Below are 19527 nucleotides of genomic sequence, written 5' to 3' on the forward strand. Positions count from 1 at the left end.
GGGCTGTGGGACTGGAGGGGGGCAGGAGTCTCAGCTGGACCCCGCTAAGACACCAGGCCCAGAAACCTCCAGAGGGTTTCTGCTACCTCCCCGCGGCCCCGCTGCTGTCTCTCTCGCCCCCTGGGATGTGGGAACCTTTCTCCTCCCAGCGGAACCTTTGCTGCGGAGGCGTCTGTTGCCGCCCGGGGGATCATCTCGCTGCGCTAGCCGGGGGGACGCTTACCGAGGCGGACCCCGAGCGGAGCCTGAGCGCGGAGCCGAGGTAGGAGCGAGGAGGCGCGGGCGGGCTGAGCCGAGCCGCTCCCGGGGCCGGCACGCTACCTGCAGCGGGAGGAGTCGCCGAGCCCCGCGGCCCAGCCCGCAGCCCTGCCGGGGAGGTGAGCGCTGGGCTGCCGCTGAAGGCACGGGGCGGGGGACGTGCCACAATGGAGGCGCTTGGGGAGCAGGGCCCTGGGGGAGAGGCCCAGGCCGCGCCCACCCCGGGGAGATGGGGGCCAAGCCTTACGCGGGCCATCAGTAGTGGAGCAGGGTGGGGGTTGACAAATACCTGGAGATACTGGAGCCTGTTGTGTGTCCCGGTCCAAGGGGGAGGCGGGGCACAAGTAGGGGCAGCCTAGCCCTTGGCAACGTGAATTATGCCCCTTGGGATCATACTGGAGGAGGGGAGAAACCGGCTTCCCGGGGAGCGAAGAGCCGTGCACCGGGCTGGAACCCCCGCAGGAAGAGGGACTGGTAGCCCAGCAGTGGGTTGAAGCCTTGCTGAGTTAAGCAGAAGCTGCGGACGATCAGACTGAAGTGGAAGCAGAGGAAGTAGAACTTTTAATTTGGACCTGTAGGCTGGAGACGGGGCGAGGTGCACATTGGAGGCAGGGAAGGTAACAGCTTGGAAATCAGGCTCCTGCTCCTAAATGAACAGGGACAGTCCCAAGGAGATTATATAAGGGTGAACAGAGAATAATGTGACAGAATACACTTTCTTGCTCTTCAAACAAAAAACCGATCTGCATGTAAGAAATTATTTGTGCTCCCTTGTTCTCCTTGTTTCGTAACACAGGAACAAGGGGCATTCAATGAAATTAAAGGGTAGCAAATTCAAAATTAAAAAAAGGAAATACTTTTACACAGAGCATGTAATTAGACTGTGGAACTCATTGCCACAAGGAGCTGAGACCAAAAACTTACTAGGATTCAAAAAGTGCTAGGATGGATAACAAGGATACCCATAATAATAATAATAATTATTAATTGTAACTCTGGAAGGGATATTAAACCTCATGCTTCAAGGTTTATGCTAATCTCTAACTATTAGTGATCAGGATGAGATCTAAGGTGTGTGGGGGGGGGAGCAGCTTATCCCATATTTGCCTACTGTTTGGTTCTTACATCTTCCTTTGAAGCATCTGGTACTGATTGCTCTGAGGCCAGATACCTGCCTCGATGGATCTTGGGTCTGATTCAGTCTGGCAATTCCTAAATGTAAAACAAATTCCTATATGTAAATTTTATAATTTAAATGTCAATTGTTTAGTCACATTCAATAGTATTAGGAAACAGATATTTAAAACAACAACTTGGGTTTCCAGTATTTTGATGTGATATTGGTGGATGGACTGTGGGGACCTTTTGTGATATTTGTGGATGGGTTTTGGGGGCTGTTCATTATTCTGTGGTGCTGTAACTTTTTCATTTGATTTTTCTCTTCACCAATCCATAATTTCATATTTGTTGAGTAATGTACAGCTGATTTTCACTGATGCCTCTTCTTTGTGATGTAATACAGTAGATGCTCACATTGGTGAGACACTTGTATATTTCATTCATGTGTCTTCCCATGGATTTATACAGAATTTATTAGAATTTATGTTTTTGTTTTAAAAAAAGTTTACATCTCTCTTGGTGCTGTTGTTTAAGTTATCTTGACAGCAGACTCACCAAGCCAACAGGGGTTTACAGCAGGTTGTCAAGACTCTTCAGTGAAAAGGAGCAGAATGCCACTTTCCCCCCTTAATCTTAAGTGGTTAATAGTTAACCAAATGCAATGGTGATAAGTAAGATAACTATTCAGCTGTTGGTAGTCCTACTAGAAATATCCAGATAATATGCTTATTCACTGGGATGCGCCTATATCCAGTAATTTGAAAGTACCTTTCCCAGACGTAAAGCTATAATTTTTGAAAACAGTAGTACTGACCTTATTGTCCCCAGCTATTTGAATGGGAGGTCCATCAAGAACCCAGATGCTCCTATAAGAAGAGGTGTTGGTGATTCAGTATGTGGTGTGAGTCATCACTGAACCAATATCCCAGTTCTGTTGGTTGGGGTTCCACCAGTAATCACTGAGCCACTTATCTTTAAAGATCCAATAACCTTTTTAATGAAAAATATGATTATTTAGCCATTATGTACTGGCCAGACTCCAACCTGAGTTACTGGGTAACTTCTTTCAGAGCTGTAGCTGTGTTAGTCTGTATCAGCAAAACCAATGAGGAGTCCTTGTGGCACCTTAGAGACTAACAAATTTATTTGGGCATAAGCTTTCATGGGCTAAAACCCACTTCATCAGATGCATGGAGTGGAAAATACAGTAGAGAGATATACATACATAACATATGAAAAGATGGGAGTTGCCTTACCAAGTGGGGGGTCAGTGCTAATGAGCCAATTCAATTAAGGTGAAAGTGGGCTATTCTCAACAGTTGACAAGAAGGGGTGAAAATCACCTTTGTAGTGCTAATGAGGTCAATGTAATCAAGGTGTCCCATTTCAAACAGTTAACAAGAAAGTGAGAGTATCAGCAGGGGAAATTTAGTTTTTGTAGTGACCCATCTACTCCTAGTCTTTATTCAGGTCTAATTTGATGGTGTCCAGTTTGCAAATTAATTCCATTTCAACCAGTAGGAGAACACTTCAGTCTCCCTGGACACTTAATAAGAGACTTAAAAGTGGCCATTCTTCCGCAAAAAAAAAAACTTCAAAAACAGACTCCAACGAGTAACTGCAGAACTGGAATTAATGTAGGTGGTGTGCTTTTAAAAAAATGGCTCTGTTCCATCCCAGATGTAGCCGCATTTTAGTGGTGAGGTTGAATGCACTGTAGGATCCTTTGGGATTCTATATACATATAAAATATATTATTTATTATGGTGGGTGGGTGAGTGTATTATGTTTCATCAATATTTCCTACAAATGATTGTCTGCCCCTTTCTCATTGTTATGCCATCATTTCACCAGAATTCTCATTGGTTAGGTGCCGTATCCTGCAAGTCTCTCTGTCTTGCTCTATCTTGTTTTGAGTGCCCCCAAATACTCTTGTTTCAAATACCTACTATTCTAAGTATGACTGCATCACTAGGGTAAGGGAGGAGTGATGTTGAAATGAGTATTCCTACAGGATTTGAGCTGAAATTTAAAAACAGAAAGTTTGTTGACTGCAGATGTTGTGTTGCCAGGAACCAAACTTAGCAAAACTTTATAAATCCAGAAGTTAAACATGTAAATATTTTTAAATAACATTTATAGGTGGTAGATCAAAGACATTATAATGCAGTTCTTTCTAATCATGCAGTTAAGTTATGCTGTAGTTTTAACTCTTCTACTTTCAGGAGTTTATAACTTTTTGGGAAATAATTCTGCAGGGAAATTTTCTATGCTCATTCTAAATGTGAATTCTACGTAGAAAACTCAGTGAAATTACTTTTGGGTATTCTTGAGTTAAGAAATGTTTCAGATGCTCTATTTTGTACTCAACTAACAAAAAGGGGTTTAATTTTTAAAAACTTGAAGTTTGTCATAGATTTAATCCTCAAAGAGGGGAAATACCTTTGATATCTTGAAACTTGGTTTAGAAATAAGTTTGCATATTTTGTGCATGTAACATATTTTCTAAAAAATATTTAATTAAGGTACTGAGGTGGGAAGTATATTGAAATAATCCCATCTATACGTATTTCAGGTAGTGCTTTCTCATCCTAACTATTAAGTACAAAAGCTGTTGATCAGTACTGTGTACAGGCAGTTAGAATTTACTGGTTACTAAACTTTGTTGAATGAATCTATTTGATTCAGTAAGTTGAAGGAAATGTCAAGAAACAAGCAATTGAATTCACTGAAATAATGAAAACAGAAACATTTTCTAAAGTAAACAAAACATTAAGCAGAAAATTAGAACGGATTTGTGCTTATCTCAAAAAGTTCAGAAATTGGTTTCTTTAAACATTTCCAGATCAAATGTGCCATTGAATGCAATTTTGTCTATTGAAATGGAAGAGCAGAACATTGATGAATTTAATACCGCAAGTGAGACACATTCAGTGCCTTTGGTGTCATTGGAGTGTTACTGTGATAATAATTCAAATCCTGTTTACGTTTCAGAGTAGCAGCCGTGTTAGTCTGTATTCGCAAAAAGAAAAGGAGTACTTGTGGCACCTTAGAGACTAACAAATTTATTTGAGCATAAGCTTTCAAGAGCTACAGCTGTAGCTACAGCTGTAGCTCACGAAAGCTTATGCTCAAATAAATTTGTTAGTCTCTAAGGTGCCACAAGTACTCCTTTTCTTTTTGCAAATCCTGTTTAGGATCTTCTAGCAACTATTGAGTATCAACTTCTGAACCAGTCTCTGTGTGACTCTGATGCCTCAAAATTTCAAAGATTAATTGGCAATAATGCCATTAAAATAAATGAACTTGATAAGAAAGTTGCATCTTTTTATATTAATAATATCACCTTCCTTGTTTTCCAAAATGAGCAATACATAGAAGTGATTGAAGCATTTTGTCTTAGACTTAAACCTGCACATCCACCACTATGTGCTGCAAGTGAAGAAGTAGAGGAAAAGGTAAAGGAAGAACCAGAAGAATCAACATTGATATTAATGGAAGATGGATGGTCAAACATGAGAGAGGACTATGTAATGGTGGCAAGAATCCATGGAGGGAACCTGTGTTCTACTTAAACTGCTGAATAATTGTGTGCAAATGGCAGAAGATGCCCTCAAGAATGTAGAGAAAATTATAACAAAAAGGTCTTTGCCACTTGCTCAGATATGAAGCTATGGGAGTATTTCTTAGGAGTAGTCATTCTAAATTTTGTGGGTTCAGTACAGTATTTAAGATTTGATGAGGGAAAAAAAGGAACATCTACTGCAGTCCTAAAACATGTGATGGAAGTTCAGAATTTCTTCTGCGGTTAGCATCAACTTCTTGATTGGTTGAAAACAGGAGAACTGATTCCCGTAGTTCACAATAACGCTTAATGGAACTCAGAGGAAGATTGTGGCATGGTCTACATGTAAAAAGTTATAGTGGCATACCTGTTGGTAAGGAGTGTGATTCTTTTCTTTGCTCACATGACTATGCTGGTAAAAGCCCTAGTGTAGACACAGTTATGGCTTATTTCATTTCTTAAGTGGAAATAAGATACAATTACCAGTATAATTGCATCTATTCTGGGATTTTTTTTTTGTTGCTTTAATTATGCAGAGTTAAAGGAGCAAAGTGTAGAAAAACCCCAAGTCTCTAAAACTGCATCCAAATACCATAAGTATATTGAAACTTGCACTGAATATGAGGAGAACTTTGACCAGAACATAAGACACAAAACATAGTACACGCTTTACATAACAAGGGAGGTACTAAATTTATAAAAGAAATTGAAGGAGGTTTTGTAATAATTTGGCAGATTACAAGCAAATAATGCTACAATCACAATCTCTGTGAAAATTTTGCTTGATCTAATAAAGAACTGGAACTACATAAGAACAGAATACATTCATATAATCTATAGAACCCTTCCATTTCTTAGCCAGTATGACTGATCCCAAATACATAGAAAGGTCAAGTTTAAATGCAGTACAGAAGAGGTGAAACGTGGTTGATGTAACATCATCCTGAGTTTGTTCCTTTTTCTTATGGCATTTAAAATCAAAGATCCAGATTTCTACCCAAAATCTCAGTTTGTGAAGATCGGCACAGTCCATCAAAATAGTGAGAAATAGTGGAAGTGATGTGACAGAAGGCGGGACAGTTAAAATCAGAATTTTATCAATTTTTGTAAAAAGACCTGTAATCCAGACCAGCATCGTGGCATTAAGTAAGCATGTTGCTAGTGCATTTGCACTGGTTTAGTATACGCTGAAATAGACTACCTGCTGAAAATGTGATTAAGTTGGTAAAAATGGGTTGGTATATCAGGGTCTTATCCAGCTTTCCACAGCCATAAGTGGGAGCTGGATCAGCCCATATGGGCTATCTAACAAAGGCCAGGAGGGATGACTAGTGTCAGTCTGTTACAGGCCACTGAATCAAACCAGAGAACAGGATGAGTTTCTCTTTAAGCACCTGTCTGTTTTGTGTGGAAAGAAATATTGTGTTCTTATGGGGAACTTCAATTTGGGAAACACTTGCTGGTGGTCTCATGCAGCAAATAGTAAAACGTTAGACGTCTAAAAAATTATAGATGAATTTCTGACACACAAGGTATTGCACCCAACATACAGTAACTCTATTTTGGACCTCTTTCTGATGGATAAACATGAATTAATCACTGGACTGGATGTTGGTGGTTACCTGATTACATTCAGTATGGGCAAACATAAGACAGTTCCAACAAGTAATGTGTATATACAGTATACTCCTAATTATCCGAATAGCATAGGGGAAGCAGATTTTATTTGGATAACCAGGAGTTCATGTAATTGAGAGGGTAAGAGCTGTTCAGCAGCTGGGTGGGGACTCGTTCTCCTCCTCACAGTCCTGGACAGGGGTCTTTTCTTTGCTCCAGTCACTGGCATGACAGGGCTGCAGAGGGGACCCTGTCCTGCTGTAGGGCCAGTGACACCCAGTCCCTGCAGGCGCAAGGTGTGGCGGGAGGAGGCTGCAGTCAGAGCAGAGACCCCTGGCCAGGACTCTGTTCTGCCCTGCCAGGACTGTAGCCTTCCCTCCATCTTCCATCTGCAGGGATCATGTGTCTGTGACTCTGTGGCAGTGCAGGAGCCCTCTGCAGCTCCCTCCTTGCACAATGGGGCTGCAGAGGGCTCCCTGTGCTGCCACAGGAACCATTCAGCAGCAGGGTGGCCTCTCCCACGGCCAGGGGCTTGTCCTCCTCCTCACAGTCCTGGCTGGGAGGGAGCTCTACTTGCTGTACCTCCTTATTATGCAAATCCCTCCCTTGCCCTCTGCAGCATGTATCTCATGTTGGGGGATAAGGAAGGAATGCAGATAATGTGGCGGTTCAGATAATAGGGTTTCAGATAAATGGGAGTATACTGTACTTGGTGCTTCAAAAGACTAATTTACCAAAGCAGAGGAAAACGACGATTGAAATGATTGGGGGAAGGGGAGGAAATTAGGCAGAAAAAATGTAAATAAAAATTGGGTTTGTTTAAAGAGAGTTTATTAGATAGCCAAAAAGCCACAATTACACAATCAAGAAAAAGGATACGTTTGGCAAAAAACTGGATCAGAGGTGAAGTGAAGGCAGCAATTAGAGATAAAAAGCAATATCTATCAAATGGAAAAAAGGAGGCAGTAGATAGCAATCAATATCAATTAAAAGTTATGAAGTGTAGAAAATGTATAAGGGAAGCTAAAGACATCAGGAAAAAATCCATGACAGGCAGGGTGAAGGACAGTAAGGAGGAGTTTCCGTATATCCGAAACCAGAGCAATCCTAGCAATGGTATTACTAGATGGAAATAATAAAATTGTTATGCTGCATAAAAGTCAAGTGTTGAATACATATTTATCTTTTGTATTTGGAAAGAAGCAGGATGTGCTATATCACGTGAGGCTGAAGACATATTTTCCAGTCCATTAGTATCTAAGGAGGGTTTTAAACAACATCTACTAGACGACAAACATTTTAAAATCAGTAGGCCCAGATAACTTGCACCCAAGAGTCCTAAAATAGTTAGCTGAGGCGCTCTCTAGCCACTGATGTTAATTTTTAATATATCTTGGAATATTGTGGAAATTTCAGAAAACTGGGAGAGTAATATTGTGCAGATATTCTAAAAGGGTAAGCAGGGTCACCCAGATATCTGAAGGCTTGTTAGCCTGACATCAGTCTCAGGCAAAATACTGGAATGGTTCACAGGTAATTCAATTGTTAAAGAATTAAAGGATAGAAATATAATTAATGCCAGTCAACATGGTTTTATGGAAAATAAGTCTTGTCAAACCTGACTTCATTCAATGAGATTACAGATTTGGTTGCTAAAAGTAACTGTGTAAATGTAAAAAGAAAAGCAGTACTTGTGGCACCTTAGAGACTAACAAATTTAGAGACTAAAACATTTGTTAGTCTCTAAAGTGCCACAAGTACTCCTTTTCTTTTTGTGAATACAGACTAACACGGCTGCTACTCTGAAACCTGTGTAAATGTAATAGACTTTGTACTGTGCAACATTTGGATTAAAAAATTAGCACTATACAGTATCAATAAAGTACTCATTAAGCGGATTAAGAACTGGCTAACTGACAGGTCTCAAATTAATTGTCGGTGAGGAATTGTCATTGAATGGGGATGTGTTTTATGGGGTTCCACAAGGATTGATACTAGGTCTGATGCTATTCAACATTTTGATCAATGATCTGGAAGTAAATATAAAATCAACGCTGATAAAATTTGTGGATGACACAAATATTGGTGGAGTGATGAACAGTGAAAATAGGGCAGTCCTAGAGAATGATCTGGGTTGCTTGGTAAATGAGGAACATCCAAACAAAGTATGTTTTAAAGCAGTCAAATGCAAAGTTATACAGCTGGGAACAAGGGGTGCAGGCCATAACTACATGCTGGGGTTCTGGATCCCAGAAAAGGGATTTAGGAATCGTGGTGCCCAAGCAACTGAACATGAGCTCCCAGTGCTGATATTGTGGCAAAAAGAGCTAATGTAATCCTTGAATGTAGAAACAGGAGTGGTGAATAGAAATAGGGAAATAATGTAATTGGTGAGACTGTGTCCAGTTCTGGTGCTGACATTTTTAAAAGGGTGTTGGAAAAACTGGAAAGGGTATAGAAGAGAGCCAGAAAAATGATTAAAGGATTGAACAAAAATGCCTTGCAGTGTGAGACTAAAAGAGCTCAATTTGATTAATTTATCAAAAAGAAAATTGAGATGTGACTTGATTTCAGTTTATAAGTACTTTCATGGGGAGAATATACTGGGTGTCTATGTGCTCTTTATTCTAACAGAAAAAGACATGACCTAAGAACCAAAGGCTGGAAGTTAAAGCCAGACAATTTCAAATTAGAAATTAGACACAATTTTTAACAGTGAGGGTGATTAATCACTGGAACAAATTACTAAAAGCATGCCTACACTTGCAGATGTAGAACGCTTTGTGTTAAACCAGCCTTCGGAGAGCGCAGTAGGGAGAGCGCTGCAGTCTGTCCACACTGACGGCTTCAAGTGCACTGGCATGGCCACGTTTGCGGCACTTGCAGCGGCATTTGGAGTGGTGCATTGTGTGCAGCTATCCCAGCCTGCAAGTGACTGCAATGTGCTTTTCAAATGGGGTTGGGGGTGGGGTGGAGTGTGACAGGGAGTGTGTTGTGTGTATGTGGGGGGAGAGAGAGTGGGTTTTTGGGGGGCTGAGAGCATGTCAGCATGCTGTCTTATAAGTTCAGACAGCAGTAGACCCCCCCCCCTCCTCCTCCCCGCCTCTCTCTCTCACAGCATTCCACACTAATGGCTTGCTTTGTCTCGGAGCAGATAAGCAGCTGCCTGTCAGAAATGGAGCTTTCAAAGGTCATATCTGCATTCCTGCAGCGATTCAAAAACAATGACAAGAGTGGCCCCTTGACTTAAGGGGATTAAGGGACGTTTCTGGAGGCTAATCAGAGCGCAGTAATGCAACATCTGCTTCACACTGGCTCCACGGTGCTCCAGTGGGAGTGCAGCAAATATTATTCCGCTCCCCGAGGTGGAGTACCAGCAGCGCTGTAGCCACGGAGTCAGAGCACTCTACATGCCTTGTCAGTGTGGACAGGTAGTGAGCTAGTGTGTCCGGGGCTCCTTTATTGCGCTCTAGCTCACAAGTGTAGCCAAGCCCTAAGTGAAGTAAGTGGTGGATTCTTCGTCTCTTCATGTCTTCAGCTCAAGACTTAATGCATTTCTGGAACATATGCTTTAGGCAAACTCTAGTTGTTGGGCTCAATATATGGGTAACTAAGTGAAATTTAGTGGCCTGTGGTATACGGGAGTTCAGACTAGGTGACGTAATGGTCTCTTCTGTCTTTCTACTCTAGTTAGTAGACTGGGGACTTGATTATTGTGGTAGTGTTTTACTTACAGTATTGGAAACTTTTTTTCCTTTTTTCTACCTGAGGAATACTTATGCTTATGAAGTGAACTATTTAGTTTGGGTTTCATAAACCTTTGTGTCTTAACTCTTCTCCGCCCCCCCCCCCCAAAAAAAAGTGTGGGGTTGGGTTTTTTGGGAAGAAATGAGGGAAAATCACAACCACCCTGACTCACTTCTTTAACAAGCTGCAGTGCCCACCCTCCCTCTCTTCCTCAGGAATCCTCATGTGTACACTGACAAAGGCCACTCACCAGTAGTCAGTGGGAAGCTTTATGTTGAGTGTGTGGGGGGCCTAAGCCAATTAATTTCTGCAGAATTTAATCTTTCACTGAAAAATTGTTGCCAGCCCCTATGCTGTTGAGTAGCCCCGTGAATGTGAATCAAATGTAGAATGAGGCAGTGTTGTCTTTGTGTCTGCTCATAGCTTTATCAAGCAGCATCAGAGTGAAATTAACAGATTTCTGGGCAACTGCAAGGAATTAGCTAGGGTCTGTTGCCATTGTGTCCTGTCTACAGGAAGCCAAAAGGATATTGAGGGCAAGGTTAAAAGCCTCTCCCTCTGCAAGGAACCAGCTAAAGGTTGCTTCCATTAATACTCTATCCACCTCAGGTCTGGACCTACCCCTTTGCCCTTTGTCTCCTAGATATTATTTCGCAGGGAATAGGTCCATCAAAGGCTATTAGCCCCGATGGGCAAGGCTGGTGTCCCTAGTCTCTGTTTGGGAATGGGCAATGGGGATGGATCACTTGATGATTCTCTGTTCTGTTCATTCCCTCTGGGGCACCTGAAGACAGGATACTGGGCTAGACGGACCTTTGGTCTGACCCAATATGGCCATTCTTTCATAAAGTGGAGGAAAATATTTTATTCTCTCTATACCCAGGTATTTTTCCCAGGTTTCCTCTGCAGATAGGCTCACCAAAGAGAGATTTGGAGGAAGATACTTATTTCACCTCCTAATTTTATTTTTTAAAGGGGCCCTCTCTTTTGTTTTTATCTCCCTCTCTACCACTTTGCCGCCAAAGAAGAGGCAACAAGGGAAAGAAGGGAGGGAGGTGTTATAAACAAATTTTTCACCTTGTCCTTACTGTCACTGCAAGTGGGCCAAATAATGGAGGAAGTAAATGTGTTTTTGCTTCAACCCCCTCTATGATCACCTTAAGATGAATCTGTTTTAGGAGTACTTAAATTAGAGGAACACAAATTTGGGGATGGATTCTCTCCTCCTCTGTGACACTAGTATGCTGCGTTGGCATCAGAAAAGGACTGGCAGACCCAGGATCAGGTCTGGAGAGAATTCACCTTGGCACAATCTTTGTGAAAGGCAGCAAAAGGCCCTGCAGTAGGGGTGGGCTTAATTGTTGGAGGAGGCGGGTCTGCAATGACAGTCAGCCATAATTTAGGCAGCCCTTTAAGGCTGTCTGTTATGCCAGGGGCATCTCTGGCCTCTGCATTAGTCAAGAATTGGGAGGGCATGAGGGTGACATATAGGCACATCAAGCCCTTTCCTCTTCACTCGGGCTTTGAGTTTTTTGTTGTGCTTAACTGTGATGTAGAACACATGGAAAACTCTATTAAATCTGCAAATAATTCAAATTTTCTGTATTCCTAAATCTGCTATTGTGGATTTTTCTGTTAGTTTACATTTTTAATCTTATTGGCTGCAGTCCTCCTTTAAATATACTGAAAGTGCACCTCATTCCCTTAAGTAAATTCTGTTTTTCCAAAACTACATTGTACTACAAAAATCAGAAGACGAGTGAGACCTGAAAATGAAGCAACTACAATTTGAGTATCAGAAAATCCAAGTTTTTTCTGATATCTCTAAAATAACTCCTAGCTGACTTGTCTCACAGAAAATTACATATCATTTGAATCAGTAATATTCCTACTAAGCTTTGTTTGTTTAAACTAGCTTTTTTTTACTGTGATAACACACATTTTTACTGCCTCAGATTAATAATAATAAAAAAAAGAGATCCAATTTCTTGTAGGTAAAGAACTGAAATTCCTAATAAGTTCTTGCATCTTTGAATAAGAATATCTTGTGTTGCCTTTATTTTCCTGATATCTTTCCATGGTTTTTTTTTTTTATACCTACATGTGTAAATTTGTACCTTGTTTGATATATTAGCTAAAAGAAACTCATTTCTATACTTAGTTGTTTCTGTCCTTAGTCCACTTTTGTGGACTAACGAAAACTGTCCACAGACAGATTACTTTTCAAATTCTCCACTCCATCACGACATTATTGTAATACCTAGAATGCTCCTTGGCCTCCTCAGGACCAACATGAAAGTTGTATGCTCCTTCCTTAGAGAAATGCCAGCATTTTCACACAAGTATACATTGATACCTCTGTAAACAACACCTTCCAAGGAGCTGTCAACCATGTAGAGCAGGGGTATCGAACGTATGGCCCACGGGCTGGATCTGGCCCGTGGAATGGTTTCACCTGGGCCATGGACTTCTCAGGAATCTTCTGGCTTGACTACACTGTGGGGGCGTGATTTGTAGAAGTCCCTGCTGCAAAGCCTTTTGATGTGCACTGATGTAGTCCTTTAGTGCATGCGGGGGAGTTAAAGGCAACATACTGGTGTGCTCTACAGATTATACCCTGGTAATCCAGACTGGGGCTGTGTAGACAAGCCCTTCATTTCTTTATTAGGATGACTTTGGTTGACTCATTATGGTCCCCTCCTATTTGCATGAGGATGGGTTCAAATCACAATGAAAATTATTTTGTACTCAAAGACCAACCAAGACTGCTGAGCAGCAATCCAGAAAAACATGTAGAGAAACTCTTGGTCACAAATAAGAGGCTTCAGAGAAGCATAAATCTCATGGAAGCTGGCATGTCTCTGGGAAAGGGGAAATGGCACTGAAGAGTGGTTACCTGGTGGCTGGAGAATAGATACCCCAACCTGGAAAGTCGAAGAAAAGGAAATTGCAGACAACTCAAAGGGTGAATGCCTTTTGCAGCTGATAGATCAGCAGACTCCCTTTTAAATTAAAGAAAAGAAGCAGGGAGATACTCTTCTCTTTCTTCCTTTCTTTATTCAGCGAGTGACAAGTGGCCATTTATCTTAAGGGCTTGTCTACACTGGCACTTTACAATGCCACAACTTTCTCGCTCTGTGGTATGCACCCCCCCCCCCCCCGCCCAAGCACTGCAAGTATCAGCACGGTAATGTGCCAATGTAAACAGTGCACCAGCTCTGGGAGCTATGCCCCTGGTGGGGGTGGTTTTTTTAGAGCACTGGGAGAGCTCTCTCCCAGTGCTGTGCCACGACTCCATAAGCCACGTTAAAGCGCAGCTGCGGCCGCGCTTTAACGTTTCCAATGTAGACAAGCAATAAGAAGAGAAAGATAGACCAAGAGTGTTATGCATTTCAAGAGAAATGTAGGATTTTTTATTTATTGTGGACTTTAATGGAAAGCCCATGTGCTTGATTTGTAAACAACAGTTAGCTGTGGTAAAATAATACAACATTCAAAGATACTATCAAGCAAACCATGGTGAGAAATATGATAACACAGGAAAGTTACACAAAGATAAATACAGTACTCTGAAATAGCACAGTTGTTGAAAAAGCAGCAATCAGTGTTTACTAATGTTCATCATGTAAATTATGCTGCAGTTAAGGCGAGTGATTTCTATTTTAATAACTTTTGCTGAATGTGGCCCATGCCAAGTGGCAGGGTATCAGAATGTGGCCCATGCCAAGTGGCAGGGTATCATATAGCAGGTCTGCTATATGAAATCAGTTTGATGCCCCTCCTGTAGAGGATTGTGAGTGTTTATGTATTCTGTATTATATGATGGAATACACCTCACCACAGGAGACAAGCTTCCTGCAATACAAAACTTGGGTCCAAATAAATCTTTCTCCTCCCATCCCTTCCTCTCTGCAAAACCAGCTTCCTTGGTGCCGGGTGAAAGGAACAATGATGAGCTCATCTGTCTTGGACCGGAAGCATATTATAACTATGGTCTTGCCAGATAAAGCTTTAAGTTTCTTCCTTAGGGATATTGAAAATTCAAGGCAACCGGACTGAAAATGACACTTTGGAATCATTCAGTTTGAAGGTGTGTAGACTTCTGTATGCTTCAGATACTATTAAGACGGGAAAATAATTTAAAGGAAGATCTGATGACTAGATGTCAGTAGCCTACAATAGAGAAGGGTTGCAGGGAGAGAGATTGATTGGGCTCTTACACGAAGTATTCATACGGAAATTCAATATACCAGAGGAGAATCTGGTCTGTATTGTGAAATTCCAAATATCTCATGTGGGCCTGTTATCCTTGCAGAAGAATTCCCCGGAGAAACTGACCTTCAGTTTGGTTACTTCAAGTGAAAGTTGCAGAAACTATCAGAAGTCTGCATCCCAAGAACGGGGAAAAAATTCATAGGCAGGAGTTGTAGACCAAGCTGGATGAGCAAGCGTCTCAGAGAGGTGATTAAGAAAAAGCGGAAAGCCTCCAAGGAGTGGAAGATGGGAGGGTTTAGCAAGGAAAGCTACCTTACTGAGGTCAGAACATGTAGGGATAAAGTGAGAAAGGCCAAAAGCCATGTAGAGTTGGACCTTACAAAGGGAATTAAAAGCAATAGTAAAAGGTTCTATAGCCATATAAATAAGAAGAAAACAAAGAAAGAAGTGGGACCACTTTCCACTGAGGATGGAGTGTAGGTTAAGGATAATCTAGGCATGGCCCAATATCCGAACAAATACTTTGCTGCAGTCTTTAATGAGGATCTTAAGGATAATGGTAGGATGATAAATGGGAATGAGGATATGGAGGTAGATATTACCACATCCAAGGTAGAAGCCAAACTTGAACAGTTTAATGGGACTAAATCAGGGGGCCCAGATAATCTTCATCCAAGAATATTAAAGGAACTGGCACATGAAATTGCAGCCCATTAGCAAGAATTTTTAATCAATCTGTAAATCAGGGGTGTATTATATGACTGGAGAATTGCTAACATAGTTCCTATTTTTAAGAAAGGTAAAAAAAGTGATTTGGATAACTACAGGCCTGTTAGTTTGACATCTGTAGTATGCATGGTCTTGGAAAAAATTTTGAAAGAGAAAGTAGTTAAGGACATTGAGGTCAGTGGTAATTGGGACAGAATACAACATGGCTTTACAAAAGGTAGATCGTGTCAAACCAACTTGATCTCCTTCTTTGAGAAGGTAACAGATTTTTTAGACAAAGGGAATGCAGTGGATCTAATTTACCTCAATTTCAGTAAGGCATTTGATACGGTTCCACATGAAGAATTATTAGCTAAATTGGAAAAGATGGGAATCAATATGAAAATTGAAAGGTGGATAAGAAACTGGTTAAAGGGGAGACTACAGCAGGTCACACTGAAAAGTTAACTGTCAGGCCGGAAGGAGGTTACTTTTGGAGTTCCTCAGGGATCAGTTTTGGGACCAATCATATTTAATCTTTTTATTACTGACCTTGGCACAAAAAGCGGGAATGTGCTAATAAAGTTTGCGGATGACATAAAGGTGGGAGGTATTGCCAATTCAGAGAAGGACCGGGATATCATACAGGAATATTGATTGATAGTGTGGCCCCATGGTTTCTGGTCCAAAGAGTTCACAGTTTGATGCACTACAAAATGGCACACTAGGCCACAGTTTAGGTTCGGGAGCATGTAGAGATGGCCCTGATGAGAATAACAGGGTAGGAAGGACTTGCAGAAGAATTTAATATAAATAAGCTCCTACGTTTTAAATTATCCTAATATCCAATTTAACATGCCTAAAATTGAAATCATATTTAAAAATACACAACATTGCGTAGAGCAAAAATATATCAGCACCTTTGTGTTGGTTCCATTCACAAATAAACAGCATTTCAGTACTTATAATACCTTATGAAGAAGAGGATTTTTTTAAAAAAGTTACAAAACATCAACATTGCTTGGAGTAGTGTGCCTCTGTCCCTTAGGAAATGGGGGGCCATAAGGGGGAAAGTACACACCCTGCCACCAAAAGTTTCTGTGTGGCATGCAGCAGTTGATTGATTAGCAGGCTTCTGCTGCTGCCTGTGTTGTGTAATGATCTGCAGATGCTGCGTTGACTTACATTAGCTCTTTTTGTTCAGAATCACAGTGGGAACTGGGCCTTGTGTAATGCTGATTGTCAAACTCTCCGTTCCAGCACTGTCACATTAGCACGGAAGGATTAGCTGTCCTCCTTTTCTTTCCCCCACCCCCTCTTACGCATTCTTATTGTTTTCATCTCTCCAGGCAAGAGCCAGTTTTAGGCTGCTTTGGTGTCATGCTGTCTTTTTGAATGGTCCATGTACCTAAAGATAATAACAGGTTTCAGAGTAGCAGCCGTGTTAGTCTGTATTCGCAAAAAGAAAAGGAGTACTTGTGGCACCTTAGAGACTAACAAATTTATTAGAGCATAAGCTTTTGTGAGCTACAGATAATAAGGGGCTGGGTCCTGTATTTCTTCAAAAAATGGCATGTTGAAGTGCATTTCTGAAGCACCCCTTTGTTGTTTTTTCTCTAGCCTCTGCTCCCTACAAATCATGTTGGCTAACAGCAGTGAGAACCCTTACAACTTATAACTGGTTGGGGATGAGACCAGATTCTTTTCAACAGTGTCTGGCGGGAGTTTGCCTTCCTTCCTCAGAATAGTGGGTGAATGTGAGCACAAGTTCCATTCCCAAATTCAAATGCATTCCCAAATTCAAATTTATTATATAAAGCCTCAAATCATCCCATTCCTGTAGCTTCCTTTTCTATAGGCAGAACTTTACAATAAAGCAACATAAGGTTCAACTCGAAACTTCTTCCTGGGCTTAGCTGTTCCAATGGCACCTATTTCAGGACTGCTTAACAACACCCTGGATTCCTGTAGTGAGCCATTCCCACTTTGCGTGGGGTAGTGAGCCACCTGCCTGTGGATTTGTCTACACTTGCAAGTTTTGTCACCAAAAACTGGCTTTTGGTGACAAAACAGTGATAGCGTACCCGCTACCAGGTCACTTTTTTCAGGGGAAAAAAAAAAAGCCTAGTTTTGGCAACAAAACTCCACCCCGTGAGAGACTTTTGTCTTTTCCCTTCCTTTTATTGTTGACAAACAGCCAGTCTAGACCTCATTTTTAAAAATTTTTTTTTTATTTTATTGGCCTTCAGAATGTATCCCACAATTCCCATGCTGCCGCTCTGGTCAGCGGTTTGAACTCCTCTGCCCTGCAGCCAACCTGCCCCTCCTCCTTGCAGCCCCGGGAATTTTAAATCTCATTTCCTGCTTGCTGGCTTCCCAGAGGACCTTCCCAGGTAGCTTCCCAAGTGAGCATGGCTGGCTATCGCACCAAACGTGCTCCCGCTTGGACTGCTGATCTGATCAGTATATGAGGAGAGGAGTCTGTTCAGTCGCAGCTGCGAGTGACCCATAGGAATCGGGGGACACATGGGTAAATTTCTTGAGGCGTGTGCGAAAAGGGCTATGATCAGGACACACAGCAGTGCAGAGCGAAGATAAAGGAGCTGAGGCAGGTGTACCATAAGGCGCGGGAGGCGAACCATCATTCCGGTGGTGCAGCTAGGACCTGCCGCTTCTCTAAGGAACTGAATGCTATCCTCAGTGGTGACCCCACCTCCATCGCCGATTGCCCTGTGGATACTTCGCATGCAGCTGAAAGTGGGGGTAACCTGGAAGCTGAAATTGTGGATGAATAAGTAGAGCTAGAAGAAGATGTGGTGCTCCCAGCAGGGTTGCCCGGTGGGGCAGGCAGCCAGGAACTTTTCTCCACTCCAGAAGAGCTCAACGGGGAGCAGGAAGCAGATGAGACTCCGGATAAATTGCTGTGGCTTGTGGAGGGAATCAAAAAGTGGGAGGCAGGTAGTGTTTTCAGTGAGCTGAACATTGCCCTATGTAGCTAATCTGCATGGTCAAGCAGGGTGTCGATGGAGGTACTTGTTAATTCTCTGCTGCAGATTCCAAGGGATTGTAGCCTTGTTAGTTCCCCCATTGTAGAAAACTGTACCATGCCATTTAGCAATCACTGGAGCTGGGACCAAAGTGGCACATAGCTGAGCTGCATATAGACTAGGATGAAAGCCGCAAGCATTCAGCAGCTGAGCCCTGGTTTCTCTGGTCACCCTCAACAGCGAGATCTCAGCCAGCAGGTTGGCCGCCTGTGAAAAAGTGTGGGATGATTTTAGAATGAGTTCCCTGCAAAGCTGCCCTGCAAGCTGTGACTTTTGTCCATACTCCCAACTGCCTTGCCCCCCACTCCCAAAACTCACCATGGTTGGGGTGCTCGCGAAGCTGTGTGCCTGCCTAGAGTCTCAGAGAGAAAGTAATTTCTACTAGGAAAATGGAATGCAACTATTCCTCTTCTGTTCAGCACAGACCATGAAGAACACATCACGCACCCCCGCGGACCAGCTGCAGCAGATAAGAAAAAAACCTAGGCGCAGCAAAGAAGACATGTTCCGCGAGGTTCTATGGTGCGATGAAAGACAGACCAGGGAATGGAAAGAGTGCTGGGAACCCGAAAGGCAGGACAGAACAGAGTGCTGCTTTTGCTAGGCAGATGATAAAAGTTATGGAGGATCAGACAGAGATGCTTAAGTCTTTGATACAGCTGCAGACTGAGCAGATCCGAGTTTGAGCACCCCTGCAGCGGATGCACAATTCTTTGCCAACCCTCTTGCCCCCCCCATGCCCACACATTCCTTTTCACTTCACTCCTTAGTTTCCCCATCACTCCACCCCCTCTCACAGCTTGCACAATGATAGCTGAGCTACACACAGTTGTGAGGTTTTACCCTTTTTTTACAATAAATAAAGGCTAAGGTATTCAATGGTACAGCGTTTTTATTCTGTGTTCTACAAAAGCAATCAATTCAATCTCGGGAACAGGCTTCTAAAGCATTGTGTTGCCTGGGTCTTGGGGCCCAAAATCGTACATGGATGCAACAGGGACGGAACTCCAAAGCAGACGTGTTACTGCCCCTCATTGTCAAAGTGGTTCCGCGAAGCCTCTCTGATGTTAACAGCAGCCCTCTGATAGGGTTTCTCTGACAGCCCTAGCATATGGCTGTTCAAACTGTGCAGCCAAGCGCTCTGCCTCAGTATGCCACACCTGAGCAAACATTTCACCCTTAGATTCACACAGATTATGCAAAGTGCAGCATGCAGCTATGACCACGGGAATATTATCCTCAGCAAGGTCT

The 19527-nt window shown here is 42.3% G+C and overlaps 1 protein-coding gene across 3 annotated transcripts in view; it reads left to right on the top strand.

Moving 5' to 3' along the window:
- The first annotated feature begins 245 nt into the window (after window positions 1–245).
- The window catches only part of RAD54L2 (RAD54 like 2), a 91243-nt gene continuing 71961 nt past the window's right edge, over window positions 246–19527 (top strand). For 2 of the 3 annotated variants that reach the window (XM_038409982.2, XM_043518477.1), the window contains exon 1: window positions 246–377. The gene's annotated coding sequence lies outside the window, so the exon portion shown is untranslated. Of the gene's footprint in view, window positions 378–648; window positions 876–19527 lie in introns of those variants that run through there. The other variant, XM_038409983.2, reaches the window with a different exon arrangement.

Source organism: Dermochelys coriacea, chromosome 7 (genome assembly GCF_009764565.3).
Source record: "Dermochelys coriacea isolate rDerCor1 chromosome 7, rDerCor1.pri.v4, whole genome shotgun sequence".
Taxonomy (NCBI): domain Eukaryota; kingdom Metazoa; phylum Chordata; order Testudines; family Dermochelyidae; genus Dermochelys; species Dermochelys coriacea.